Here is a 15,296-nt window from a genome sequence, read left to right on the forward strand (position 1 = left end):
GTTTCTTGCTAGGATTATGGATCTTAGAGAATGAAAGGGCTACTGAGCTCTTTGCCTGGAACTCGGTAGATTATAAAGCCGTGTTTGTACTCAGAACTCCCTGGGATCTTTACCCCAAGGGGTTGTTTTCTGAACTACTCCAGGGAGCCTCCTTATAAGATGATTCCAAATATACAGGCATCCACTGATGGGTTATTCAGGAGCAACTCTGATGACAAGTTCACATTTAATCAGGTCCCTCTTGGCTTCCATCTGTTTTTGTGCAGGGCCTGGTTTTTGTCACACACAGAGCTCACTGGGGTTATGCAACACTGTGGTCTTGCTTAACAAATCCTTCTAAAAAACTAAAAAAACTTGATAGAGATATGATTGATGTATTTTAAAAACTGCAGCCCGGCCGGAGTGGCTCAGTGGTTGAGCATCTTCCTATGAACCAGAAGGTCAAGGTTCGATTTCCTGTAAGGGCACATACCCAGGTTTTGGGCTCGATCCCCAATAGGGGGTATGCAGGAGGCAGCGGATGGATGATTCTCTCTCATCATTGATGTTTCTGTCTCTCTCTCTCTCCCTCTCCCTCCCTTGCCTTCTTCTCTGAAATTAACTTATAAATATATATATATATATTTTTTTTTTTTTTTTTTAACTGCACACATTTAGCCTTAGCCCATTTGGCTCAGTAGATAGAGCGTTGACACACCAACTGAAGTTTGATTCTGGTCAAGGGCATGTATCTCAGTTGCAGGCTCGATCCCCAGCCCTGGCTAGGGCGTGTGTGGGAGACAAACAATGGATGTGTCTCTCTTACATTGATGTTTCTCTCTGTGTCTCTCCCCCTACCTTCCACTCTCTAAAAAAAAAAAACTTGCACAGATTTAATGTATACATCTTGATGAGTTTCGACATATGCATATACCCATGATACTATCACCACAACCAAGGTATTGAGCATGTCCATTACCCGTAAAAATTTTCTTACTTTCTTTTGTGGGCTTTGTTTTTGCTTTCCTTGGAGGAAATGGTTGGGGTAAGATACAATATGAGATCTACCTTCTTAACATATTTTAAACTGAATACCACTGTATTATGTATTCTAGGCACCTTGTTGAATAAACGCTTTGTGATCCTGAGGATGACAATGGACGTGGTATCAGGCACTGGGACACATGTTCATTGATTCACATAAGAAATGATTTTGTGTTGATCACTCCATTTGTGCCAGGTCCTGTCTTGGCACTGGCGACAGGATGATGAACAAGGAAAGCAAGACCTCTGACCTCACGCAGTTTTACATTTTAGTGAGAGCAGGCAGGAAATAAACATAGCCTAGGAGAATAAGAGCATTTCAAATACTGATAAGTGCTATGGAGAAAATGCAGATGAGTAATGAGATGGGAAGTGACGGGGCAGGACAATTCACTACAGTGCACAGAGGGGGTCAGCTCATCAGGCCATCCACGCGTACAGAGACCAGTCAAGCTCCAAAACTGAGAACACTGTGGGAACATGAAACATTCCAGGAGCAGAGGTGTGAAGGCCAGGTAAGAAATCAGCATGCCCGTGAAAACATTCAACTCACATCAGGTCTCACTGGGTCTGCTTTAATAAGACCCCATTAGGTTTAGTGAGCGCACCTTTTCACACACGGTAGCTCTATCCTATTTCAGTTTTCAAAAGGTATTCACCTACATACTGGCCACAGTTCTGATATTCCGCAATGAAAAAAGCACACTTTCCACTTTGCCTGAAAGACAGAATTCAAGAACTGTGCATCCTGAAATATCCCACTGAACTGCTGATAGTCACCATCACCCTTAGAAATAAGAAAAGGGATGCAGTTTTCCAATGAACAAATGAACAAGGTCAAAATGTAATGTGGGAAGGGAAAATTAGCTGTAAATGGTACTCTAGATGTGAGTTACTTACAACTGCTACTTTAAAGAGATCTATTTAATACTTCATTAATATTAGGAGACAAACCTTCTCTGAATTTATATACTATCTTTCAATTAGACAATGCAATTCATAAATAGTAATTTATAAATTCATATAATGAAGGTATCTGCCAAAGTGAGGCCAAACGTGTGACACTCCTTGCTACACTTGGGAAACTCAAAATATTGAGTGAAGTAGACATACTAGTATTTGCTTGAAGGACTAATGGCTTAAAGAAATAGTGGAAGTTCACTGAGATGTTCGCATTTCTTGAAGTGAACAAGAGAACACCAAGACTAAAATGTCTTCTATTCCACTTTAATCAGCTTCATTAAGACATAAAACAGTGCTCTAGTCAGACCTGACATAATCTGCAAAAAATTTTACCTTGTCAATGCTATTTCTTTATTATCACAGGCTTCACTGTTTTGTGTATTATTTTGTAATCTACATAACATATTTGAATAGTGCTTCATGTATAATTTATAAATAACTAGACAAATATATTGGATACTCAGCCTGTGGACTAAAGGGTCCCAGGTTCAATTCTAGTCAAGGGCACATGCCAGGGGTTGCAGGCTCAGTCTCCAGTAGGGGGCATGCAGGAGGCAGCCAATCAATGATTCTCTTTCATCACTGATGTTTCTATCTCTCTCTCCCTCTCCCCTTCCTCTCTGAAATAAATAAAAATATATTTAAAAATATGTATATATTGGATACTTACTAGAACAGCATCCTATATAATAAAGAGGTAATATGCAAATTGACCATCATGCCCTTGCATAAGATGGCTGCCCCCATGTGGGCACAAGATGGCCACCACAAGATGGCCAGCAGGGGAGGGCAGTTATGGGCAATCAGGCCAGCAGGGGAGGGCAGTTGGGAGTGACCAGGCTGGCTGGGGAGGGCAGTTGGGGGGGGGGGGGGGTCCAGGCCTGCAGGGGAGGGCAGTTGGGAGTGACCAGGTCAGCAGGGGAGAGCAGTTGGAGGCGATCAGGCCGGCAGGGGAATGGTTAGGGGTGATCAGGCTGGCAGACAGAAGCAGTTAGGGGCAATCAGGCAGGCAGGCAGGCAGGAGAGCGGTTAGGAGCCAGTAGTCCCAGATTGTGAGAGGGATGTCCGACTGCCAGTTTAGGCCCAATCCCCACAGGGGATCATCCCTCGAGGGGATCACCCCAGATTGGACAGGGTGCAGGCTGGGCTGAGGGGAATTTCATGCACCGAGCCTCTAGTTTTATTATAAGACTGTTTGATCAAAATAGTTTGGAGACTCTAGTCTAAAACACCATTTTAATTACATCAATCACTTAATCGAAAACTATAATTTAATCTCCACTGGCTACAAAGTATCATCTAAACTCTTATTGTGGCAAAAGTGCCCCTTCACAATGTGGCCCCAACACTTTTATTTTTTTAATTGATTGGAGAGAGAAAAACATCAATGAGACATTGATTGGCTGTCTCCTGCATGCCCCCTACTAGGGATTGAGCCTGAAAATGGGCATGTACCCAAAACCTGGGCATGTGCCCTGACCAGGAATATGATCAGCAACTTCTTGGTGCAAGGGTCGATGTTCAACCACTGAGCCACACCTGCTGGGATCCAACTCCTTTCTTATCCTTGTTTCCTGCCACTCTTCTCATTCCTGGTACCCATATGGGAAAACTCACCCAGTCTTCCCTGATCTTGTTACGATATTTTGAGTATCTCCTATATGATCTTAGCACTGTTGGGTATCGACTGATATTGGCCCCTTTCACAAGTAGAAAATTTCTACACATCTTTCAAACCCTGATGGATGGTCACCTACTCTGTGAAGCTCCCCCCAGACTCCTCCAAGAGTTACAAAGCACATGCTTGTGCTGTCATTGGGGTCCATATCTGTGTCTACCACAAGGACAGGAGAGCACATATTATCATTCTTCTCTGTGTGGGTCTTATATACCAGACATGAATGAATGTTAATCAGTGCCCTCCACCATAAATATACTAAAATCTATTTAGAGGTGGAAAAATTATTCTAACAACTGTATTATTTCTACTATAGGGTCCTAGTTAAGAGAATGTCATAAATCACTTCAATCTATGGCATGTAGTATTTCAGGCAAAATAGCTTTATAAATTTTACACTGGTGTAAAAATTGCACAATAAATATAGGAATAAAGTGGAGCTCAACAAAGCAGACTTGTGTTCCCAAACTAATACCAAATATATTATTTCTTTGTTTGTTTGTTATAAGCAGAGAAAGCACTGAAAAATCTGCATTTATTTTCCTCAAAACTAAATGCTGGGACATAGTTGCATTTAAAGTCTAACCATCAGACATTCCTTTTGATGGATAATTACCATAGCCACATTTCAAAAATCTTTACATAAACAACCTCAAGAATTACTCCTAAAATCATGCTAGACAAAGCCTGCCAAGAACAGATTAGGTGCAATGTATAGAAAGACATATATACCACCCTTCAATACAAAATTTTTCAAAAAAACTCATGGAGAGTATAACAATTTATATTTATAAAGAACCGCTGTATATATAAACACTGTTATAAAGAACAAAACAAACTCAGGAAAAAAGTAACCAAAGTATTACTCCTAACACATAAGGCAACTAATGCCCTAGTATCTCTAAATTGTTTACAAAAGAAGATAGCATAAGAAGTTCTAGCTCAGGGCTTTGCCGGGGTGTGTGTGTGTGTGTGTGTGTGTGTTATTTTTGTTTCTTCTTTTTCTTTTCATCTGCTTCCATTTAAAGCTTAACTTCTCCAGCCATAAGAGCTCCCAGTTTCTTATTTTTTGCTTCCTTGATCTTTTTCTTGATGGCAGCCATATCAATTTTAGTTTCGGTAGAAGCTTCCTCTGGTTTTTCTTTAGGTGGAATAAAAGCTTTGTTTCTTTCCTCTTGTCTCTCACTGAGAGCTTCTGCTTGTTTAGCCTTTATTGCTTCCATTTTCTGTCACTTCTTTTGACTTGCCTTCAGAAAGTATTCACCACTAGCCAATTTTTTTTTCAAATTATAAGAGAAAGTTTATTTAGAAAATTACACAGGTAGTAGAAGTGAGCCAGCTGGGCTGCGTAGGCTCAGGAAACAAGTTACAGAAGGAAAAGAGGGCCCTTAGAGCTTAGGAGAGAGAAAACAAAGGTAAGGCTCTGGCGGGGGAGGAAAGGGGCATACAGGGCATGCCTAGCCAATTCTTTTTTATATATATTATTTTGAGTTTATTAAAATATAGAAATTAATTGTATTTCTTTGACTGTCAGACTCAGAGCATATTAAAAGTGAGGCATCACTTGATACATATATCTTTGTTTTTCTTTTTTATTGATTTTATTGGGGTGACAATCCTATATAATAAAAGGCTAATATGCAAATCAACCGAACGGCAGAACGACTGGTCATTATGACGCGCACTGACCACCAGGGGGCAGAAGCTCAGTGCAGGAGCTGCCCCCTGGTGGTCAGTGCGCTTCCACAGGGGGAGCATTGCTCAGCCAGAAGCCCTGAACCAGGCTCACAGCTGGCAAGCGCAGCGGCAGTGGTGGGAGCCTCTGCAACAGCGCTAAGGATGTCCGACTGATGGCTTAGGCCCACTCCCCACGTGGGCTTAAGCCATCAGTCGGACATCCCCTGAGGGCTTCCGGACTGCAAGAGGGCACAGGCCAGGCTGAGGGACACCCCCCCCCCCCCCCCCAGTGCACAAATTTCATGCACTGGGCCTCTAGTAGTTAATAAAATCATATAGGATTCCAGGGTACAATTCTACAATACATCATCTGTATATTGTATTGTATGTTCACCACCCCAAGACAAGTTTCCTTTCATACCATTTATTCCCTCTTTAGCCTCTTCTACCTTCCCCACCCTCCTTCCCTTCTGGTAATCACCATACTCTTGTCTGTGTCTATGAGATTTGTGTGTGTTTTTTGTCTTACTCCCTTCACCTTTTTCACCCAGCCCCTTACCCTCTCCCCTCTGGCAGCTGTCTGTCTATTCTCTGCATCTGTGAGTCTGTTTCTCTTCTGTTTGTTAGTTTATTTTGTTTATTACGTTCCACATATAAGTGAAATCATATGGTATTTGTCTTTCTCTGACTGACTTATTGCACTTAGCATCATACTCTCCAGGTCTATCCATGCTGTCGCAAAGGGTAAGATATCCTTTTTTTTACTGCTAAGTAATATTCCATTGTGTGAATGTACCACAGCTTTTCTATCCACTCATCTACTGATGAGCACCTGGGCTGCTTCTAAATCTTGGTTCTTGTAAATAACATTGCAATGAACACAGGGGTGCATATATTCTTTCAAATTAGTGTTTCAGGATTTTTTGGGTATAGTCCCAGGAGTGGAATCACTGGGTCATAAGGCAGTTCCATTTTTAATTTTTTTAGGAAACTCCATCTGCTTTCCACAGAGGCTGCCCCAATCTGCATTCCCACCAACAGTGCACAAGGGGTGTGTTTCATTTGAACAGGACAAATTCTCCAGGATGATGTTGCATGTGATATCATTAAGATAGGTTCTTTAGTAAGAAATAAAGATTTGTAAAAAGACAACGGCTTATTGGTCCCAAAGGATCTACATTGAAGGCATTGGAACTCTTAACAAGCTTACATTATGGTTCAGGGAAACACAGTTTTAGCCATTGGACCTTTCAGTGGCTTAAAAGAGGTTTGAAAAATAGTTCTAAATACTATGAAGAATACTCATCCAATTTATAATATTAAAACCTTAATGATTAAATGAGAGTTGGAAAAACATAATCATTAATGTTTTAGTGAGCCTAATAGTTTTATTAGGTCTCTGGCCCTAATGGTGACATAAAGTCATGCTGCCTTCAATCAGGTCCAGGGTTGTATTAACGTGCTTTGTTCTCCAGCTCTGGCTTCTGGTAACGAAATTCACTTTTCCCAGCCGCTGTGGCTGGCCCATTCAGTATGGATGACGCCATCTTCCCCAAATATATAATTTTATGTATCTCTTAAAAGAACCTAGAAATGCTTTGTGCTGTGCTTTTTCTAAAAAGCATCTTTGCTATATAACACTGCCACCTAGTGGTAGACTTCAAAATACAGCAACTCAAAATAATCCTGTCATCACTGTTTCAAAGATAAGTAATAGGACCTTCGCTTCTGGCCATGATGGAATAACAGGGAACCAATTTTTCCTCCAAAAAAAAATATTCCACAATGGTATGCAAGACAGTGGACAATAGGCAATAAAGGACAGTGGTTCTTTGAAACAGGAAACAAACAAGGTCAACACTATTGTCCCCAGATTGCTGTCTTGAAAGAGATCCCAGGCCATAGGGCAAAGAGAGGAACCCAGAGGAGCCTAGCGGACTCATTATTGATCATTGCCGGAAGCCGGTCCATCCTTGCTGCTTGACACAGTCGCTGCAGGAAAGAAACATCTGCACAGCATATGTTTCAAGGGACCTGGCATATTGTTCTTAATATGTTTGCTCTCCTTAGCATCATGTGTTTTAACCAAGGTCACCTCTCCGAGAAAGGTTGTTTCCCCAGGTGGGGATTTTTCCCTGAGGTTAGGGAGGGGATACAACCCCTTAATTAAGTGCCAGGAGGGTAGTTAAGCTACATAATCTTTACTCCCTGGAATGGAGATAAGAATCGCCCTAACCTTTGTAATAGAAATTGACAGGATTAAAATCCGCTGGTATAAATATAGATGTAACAAGACAATAATCATCAGATCCCCATCAGATCCTCATCAGACCCTCATCAGACCCTCATCAGATCCTAACCAGAACCTAGCCAGAGAACATGGCAAAAGATCCTGGACAGAACCTGGCTACAGAACTTCACTGGAGAACCTAGACAGAACATGGCAAAAGAACCTGGATAGAACCTGGCTAAAGAACCTGGCGACCGAACCTGGCTGGAGAACCTGGCTAGAGAACCTTGCAACAGAACCTGACTACAGAACCTAGAGACAGAACCTAGCGAGAGAACATGGACACAGAACTTGGCTAGAGATCCTGGCTAGGCTGCTGATCAACTGAACGCTGTCTCCATGTCATTCCTTCTTCGCCAACTCCGTCCACACCTTTGGGAACCCCTGGACCCGCTGGGATTGGACCCCAGCAGATCATGTATCAATATTTGTTCATCATTTTTAACAAATGTCCCACTCTAATGCAAGATGTCAATTACAGAGGAAACTATATGTTATAAACTGTATGTTTATAAAAACCCTTCATACTTTATGCTCAATTTTTCTGGAAACCTAAAACTGCTCTGAATAGTGTGTATGGCCAAGGCATGAGGAGCACTGGGGGTGCACCTGGGCTAGTTGGGGGGATCTCCAAGTGAGGCATACCTAGCAGGTCTTAAGATGGAGTCCGGAATGGGGTTAGTTATGATCCTAGTGCCTTTCATGCCCTCTGAGAGTCCTGTCTGCCTCTCTCCCAGACTCTTCCCACCCCCCAGTCACTTGGCTTATGATTCAGTCCCCTGGATGGGGCAAGACAGAAATGAGCCTCTTTGGCAGCGGCTCACACAGCCGGGGAAGCAGGTGTTCACTCACAGGCTCAACTTTTTTCCCCATGGGAGAAATCACAGGCTGAAAAAAATCCCTTTTGGCCCTAAACTGCTGCCTTGGAGAAGGAGTGATGAAAGTAAAGTCAGGCTATTCTTATCCACTCCAATGCACCCAAACCTGTAATTCTTTTCTCTTTTATTCCAATGGTGTGCTGGAACTTCTGTTCTGGAAACATGGACTTCCATACAGGCTCTCGCATCAGTGTTTTCAGAGGCTCCTGGACTGTGGCCAAGAGGGACTGGGGCTGCTTCACAGGCCACCGCAGTGTCCATAGTCAGGACCACCATCAGTCTGCCTATTACCCAATGCACAGTTGGGTGAGACTTCTGCATCCCTTAGCATATGTTGCTGGACCTCACAGCTCCCCTAACGGCATTTTTGCCCATGGATGAACACTACATTTTTATTGTTGGGGGACAAAAAACAAGGGATATCATACGTAGCTATGATGCTGACATTCTAGAGACATTTGTTATTGTAATGTTGGGGAAGGATGCTACTGGCATCTGGTAGACAGGGAATAGGATGCTGTGATCTAGGACCGCTCCCACAAAGAATGCGCCTATACAAAATGTCAACAGAGCCCTAGAGGATTTGGCTCAGTGGATAGAGCGTCAACCTGCAGACTGAAGGGTCCCAGGTTCAATTCCGGTCAAGGGCACATGCCCACATTGCGGGCTCAATCCCCAGTGGAGGGGCGTGCAGGAGGCAGCCGATCAATGATTCTCTTTCATCATTGATGTTTCTTTCTCTCTCTCCTTCTCCGTTCCTCTCTGAAATCAATAATCATATAATAAAAAGAAAGAAAGAAAATGTCAACAGAGCCAAGGCTGGGAAATGCTGATGAGTAATATCCAAACTATTTTGAAAAGGAGGAACAAAGTTAGAAGACTTAACCTACCTGATTTCAAGACACAATATAAAGTTGCGGTGATCAAAACAGTACAATTGGGTATAAAGATAGATGAATATGTGGTGATATAAAGTCATGCTGCCCTTGATCAGGTTCAGAGTTGCATTAACATGCTTTGTTCTCCAGCATTGACTTCTGGTTATGAAGTTCACTTTTCCCAGCCGCTGTGGCTGGCCCATTCAATATTCTGAAGAACCCAAACAGAACAGAATGGTGAATGCAGAAATAGACGCATACATATCAATTGGTTTCCACAAGGTACCAACAATGTTTGATAGGGAAAGAATAATCTTTCAACAAATGGTACTGAAACAATAAATGTAAGTATAAAACATATACAACATTTAAGTCAAGTTATATCATAGACCAAGATTTTCGATCACTGTGTCACAGTACACTGGTGTGCTGCAAGAATTTTTAAAAGATGCAATACCTAGAGAAAAAGGGCGGCAGAGTAAGTGGATACTATACATCACACTCTCAGGACCAAACTGGAATTACACCTAAAATTAAAAAAAACATCCTGAATAATCAACTAAAGACTAGCTGGAGGATATCCTGATAACCAAGGATGGAAAGTGGAGACCACATAGAGACTGGTAGGAAGGGTGGAGGCACCATAAGGCTGGCCAGGCTCCCAGAGACTAGAGGGATATCTCAGCTGTGAGGGTTGCCACTGAGAATTCTGGGGTCTAAAACCCAAGCTTGGCCCCCCAGCAGAGAGCACCAGAACTGAAAAAGGTGCCTACATAACATCTGGCTATGAATTATGCTAAGTGAAACAAGCCAGTCAATGAAGGAAAAATACCACATGATCTCACTCATTCATGGATAATAAAGACCATTACAAACTTTTGAACAATAATAGATACAGAGGCAGAGCTGCCTCAAACTGATTGTCAAACTGCAGTGGGAAGGCCAGGGAGGGTTGGGGGACAGGAGAGAGGGGAGTAAGAGATCAACCGAAGGACTTGTATGCATGCATATAAGCATAACTAATGGACATAAGACACTGGGGGGTAAGGGAGGGCAGGGGATTGTCAAGGGCGGGGGGGGGAAAAAAGGACACTTATGTAATACCCTTTGTAATACTTTTAGCAAAAAAAAAAAACACAAACAAACAAAAAAAAAAAACATCTGGCTATGAAAAGCAGCAGGGTTACTGTATGCCAGGGAAAGACACTGGAAATGCTGGTACCCTCTTAAAGGGCCAATGCAAAAAAATTTGTGTGCAGCCACTCACGAGCTTCAGCAGAGGGATGGCAGAGTAGACTGAAGCTGTGTGACCAGAAACCAGGATTGGTGACTTTGGGATTAGAACTCAGAAGGCCAACACCCTAGTTTCCAGTGCTGAGTCATTTCCTCATGCTGCAGAGGACATTAAGAGACTGAAAATAACAATTAGCTTCCAGGCAGAAGCAATTGCCCCATCCTGTTGGGAAAACCTCTCAGCCCACCTGTGGATGATTACCTGATGCTACTCAAGATAATCCAATCAGTCTGCAGGCAAAGGTGGATCTCTAAAGGCTTTGAGTCTTAGACTGAGAGGCATAGCAGATCTACCTAATACATAGTCAAACCAAAACAGGCCGCCAAAATGGGGAGACAAAAATACAACCCCCAAATGAAAGAAAAGAGAATTCTCCAGAACAGAGAAATGAAGATAAGAAATTTATCAGACATAGAGTTCAGAATAATGATGGCAAAGATGCTCAACAGCATGAGAAAAGATATAGTAACTATGAAGAGTGAAATAGCACTAATAAAGAACACATGTGAAGGAATACACAGCAGATGAAGGGAAGCCGAGGATCAGATCAGTGAATTTGATGATAGGAGAGAATATACTCTGCAAAGAAAAACACTGGGAAATTCTTCAAAACCAGACATCAAGACCAGCCAGTAACGTGAATAGTTGGACACCTACAAAATACAAACTGAAATTCGTTCCAGAAAATTTGAAAGCCTAGTCTCAAAGCATATTTAGAGCAAAGCTCATGGTAATGAGCTGAGACACTTGGCTGAAAGAGCTTCCCTTCTTCTCTCTCTAAAAATCTCCACAGCTTAAGAAAATAAAATCCAGTGCTAGCTGGTTTACCTCAGTGGATACAGCGTCGGCCTGTGGACCAATGGGTCTGGGGTTTGATTCTGCTCAAGGGCACGTATCTTGGTTGCAGGCTCCTTCCCAGCCCAGGCCCTAGTCAGAGCTCATGCAGGAAGCAACCAATCAACGCGTTTCTCTAACATCAATGTTTCTCTCTGTCTTTCCCTCTCTTTTCCACTCTCCCTAAAAATCAATGGGAAAATATCCTCAGGTGAGGATTAACAAAAAGAAGGAGGAGGAGGAGGAGGAGGAGGAGGAGGAGGAGGAGGAGGAGGGGGAGAAGGAGGAGAAGGTGGTAGTGGAGGAGAAAAGAAAATCCATGCCTGAGACCCCAAAGAGAAAGAATGTAAGGTTTTAAAAAATATCTGTATGTCCCTGGTGTTGCCAAAAGAACTTCTGGCAGTGTCCAGAGAGGACCACCAGGGCATCGGAATTCCACTGACCCATACTCTGGTCCTCCAGCTTGCCTTGTCAAACAGCAGATGTTTTAGAGGCTTAAGGGGCAGATCCAGAGAAGACTCTCAGCTCATCCCCCATTCTAGAAATTCAGCAAGAAATTAGCTAAGAATGTTCATCCAACACCTATAGAAACATCCAACACCTGTAGAGAATTTTATAAGAGTTTGTTTGAGCCAAACTGATGACAAGTGCTGGGAAGCAAGATCTCAAATGCTCCAGACAGTGACAGTTTTGCAATTTCTTTTCTGCATTTAAAATTAAGGAAAGAATTTAAGGAAGAGCACACGAAGGTGGGAGAAAGCAAGACGGGTATTGGCTTATGAGATAGTTAACACGATTATGTGCTCTCTTAAGGGTGGTCACACTGTAGTATGGGTCTGAAAGTGTGGTCAGATATTAGAAGAAGGGATCTGAAAGGGGGCATTTGAAAGGTGTGTTAACCTAGATGCACAAGAACAATAGACAAGGCTTGCTTAAGGCAAAGATAAGCCTTTTACTGAAGAAATTATATGCCTGGGGCATGACTACCCACCACAACCTGCCCAGTTAGAAATTTATGATCAGATCATCTCGTGAGGTTACTTTCTGTAGAACCCCCACAGAACTTTCTCCATGGTGGGCCTTACATGGCTCCAAACTTCCTCCCCATCTTTCATCAACTACAAGAAGTATCTTTACAAGAAAGGTTGTCCAGCTCTTTCTCTCTCCCTCTCCCCCTCTCCCTCTCTCCCTCCTTTCCTCCTTCTCCTCCTCCTCTTCTCTCTCCCTTCTACCTTCTCCCTCCCTCTCCCTCTCTTCCTCTCTTCCTCCTTTTATCCCTCCTCCCTCCCTCTTTCCTCCACCTCTCCCCCCTCCCCTCTCTTTCCCCTAAAAAAAAAAGAAAGGTTGTCCACACAGCCTAAAAACAGAAGTGAGTCACCTCTAAATTGACTCCAGCAAGTCTACAACTATAGTCAGAAACACAGCAAGACACTCTTCTTCTCTCTACCCAAATAATTTTTTCTATTTTATTTTCATTGCTAGTAAGTGATTATGTAATGTCCAAAATGGAAACCACATAGGATTATACTTCCTACAAAAATAGGAATTATAATAAACCTCTAGTTTATTTCCACGTGGCACCAAATTAATTGCTTCTATTTTATTCTATTTGCAAGAAGCATAATTACAGGTTTTCATTTATTTGTTTTGTTGTTGTTAATCCCAATCCTCACCTGAGGATATTTTTCCCATTGCTTTTCAGAGAGAGTAGAAGAGAGGGAGGGAGGGAGGGAGGGAGAGAGGGAGAGAGAGAGAGAGAGAGAGAGAAACATTGAAGTGAGAGACACATTGACTGGTTGCCTCCCGAAGCAAACTCTTAACCCAGTATGTGCCCTTGACCAGGAATCAAACCGGAGACCCCTCAGTGAGAAGGCCGACACTCTAACCACTGAGACATACTGGACTTTTAACAAGTCTTCTAATAAACCCAGGAAACCAGCAAATATTTTATTTTGACATTCCTTTAAAATAATTTTGATTTTTTTCTATTGATTTTATTGACATTATATAAAGTAATTACACAACATCTCAAAAGGAGGCCAGTGGATTACAATGTTTAGAATTGTGATTATTTTGTCCCTGCCTTGAATGTGAATCAGATTTAACCCTGAAGCCACAGTTGCCTCACCCTCCTGAACTCCTTGAGGAGTTGATTGGGAGGCAACCTACACATTAACTCTGAAAGGTGTCCCAGGTAGGGGTTGGGGAACTAACAGGATTCACAGCTCAAACCCAGCTGTTAGGTAGGAAGTTAAAGGTGAGCGGCTGGAGGGTAGGGTCTGCCCTGGGGGCCTGAACAAGGGTGGGACCAACACTACCTTTAGACCGCCTTCTATGGGTGTGGTCCAGCACCCAGCAAACCGCCAGCGGGCAGGTTCAGGTTCTTGGCGCAAGCTGAGAGGAAAAGGACGTGACCTCAATTATAATAAAATTTACATTTGTTTTCACACACACACCCATGGGTTTTTCTGTATGCATTATGGGTAAGAGCATGCCCAGAAGAAATATAATTATGTAACCCTTTTCTGTCAATCCCTTAACCCAGTATGCAAATGAAAGTCTTACCCAGAAAATCCCTCATTTAAACCATATAACCCCAAAGTTCCAGGCCCATTGTCTCTCTCAACTGTCCCGTTCCTCACTTGGAGTGTATTTTCAATAAATCCCACTTTGCTTTACTTTCATTTTCATTGACCTTGAAATCTCTTCTGCATCAACGAGAACTGAGGTCCCAACCAGTAACCTCAATGAAATGTGTGCTATGCTGGATGCAAGGTTAGAGGTAAGAAGGTGTGATATGACATAATAGTTGGTAGTCAAGGATATCTTAAAATCCAAATACCTTTATGGAGGTTCTGGCTACTTATGTCAAGCTTCTAGGTTTTAGCCTCAGTAACATTCACCCCAGGATCTCGCATTGTCTCCCAGATCCTTAGCAGTCCAGCCATGGTAGCTTAACCAGCTTATTCCTGGGGAATTGCTGCTGGTGTGTCATGGTCATATGCATATGAAACAGTTCTGAAAAGGATCCCAGGACCAAATGAGAAGAGCTATATTTCATATGTACCCATTTCCATTGTATTTCATACAGTTTATATTCTTGAGAATTTCACATTTTATTTTGAACTTCTTAATTTGAATATTAGAAATAAAATATGATTCACAGGAAAATCTACTTACATATCTTCCTGAAGCATCTAGACAGAGAGAGGCCTGAGATTTTAGAATATCAAGATTCAGTGGTATCTTGATCTTTATCAAATCTAAGAATCAAAAGTGAAGCAGAGCCCAGCAGTGTGGTTCAGTGGTTGGGTGTCAAACCATGCACCAAGAGGTCACAGGTTTGATTCTCTCTCTTCTTTTTTTTTTTTAAATACATTTTTATTGATTTCAGAGAAGAAGGAAGAGGGAGAGAGAGATAGAAACATCAATGATGAGAGAGAATCATTGATTGGCTGCCTCCTGCATGCCCCCCACTGGGGATCGAGCCTGCAACCCGGGCATGTGCCCTTGGCCAGAATAGAAATTGGGACCCCTCAGTCCACAGGCTGACACTCTATCCACCAAGCCAAACCAGCTAGAGCTCCCTCTCTTCTTATAGAACCACCTCCAATACCAATATCTATATCATTTAATGTTCAATCAGAAACAGAATCAGGACTGTTCTGAATGCAAGTTGCATAGTGAAATTATACACGTGTGTGGGCACATAGATACACACACACACATATGCATGCACACACACACACATATATATGTGCGCACACACACACACATCAAG

Source organism: Myotis yumanensis, unplaced genomic scaffold (genome assembly GCF_028538775.1).
Source record: "Myotis yumanensis isolate MYYU_CA2020_CCGP unplaced genomic scaffold, mMyoYum1.0.hap1 SCAF_18, whole genome shotgun sequence".
NCBI lineage: Eukaryota > Metazoa > Chordata > Mammalia > Chiroptera > Vespertilionidae > Myotis > Myotis yumanensis.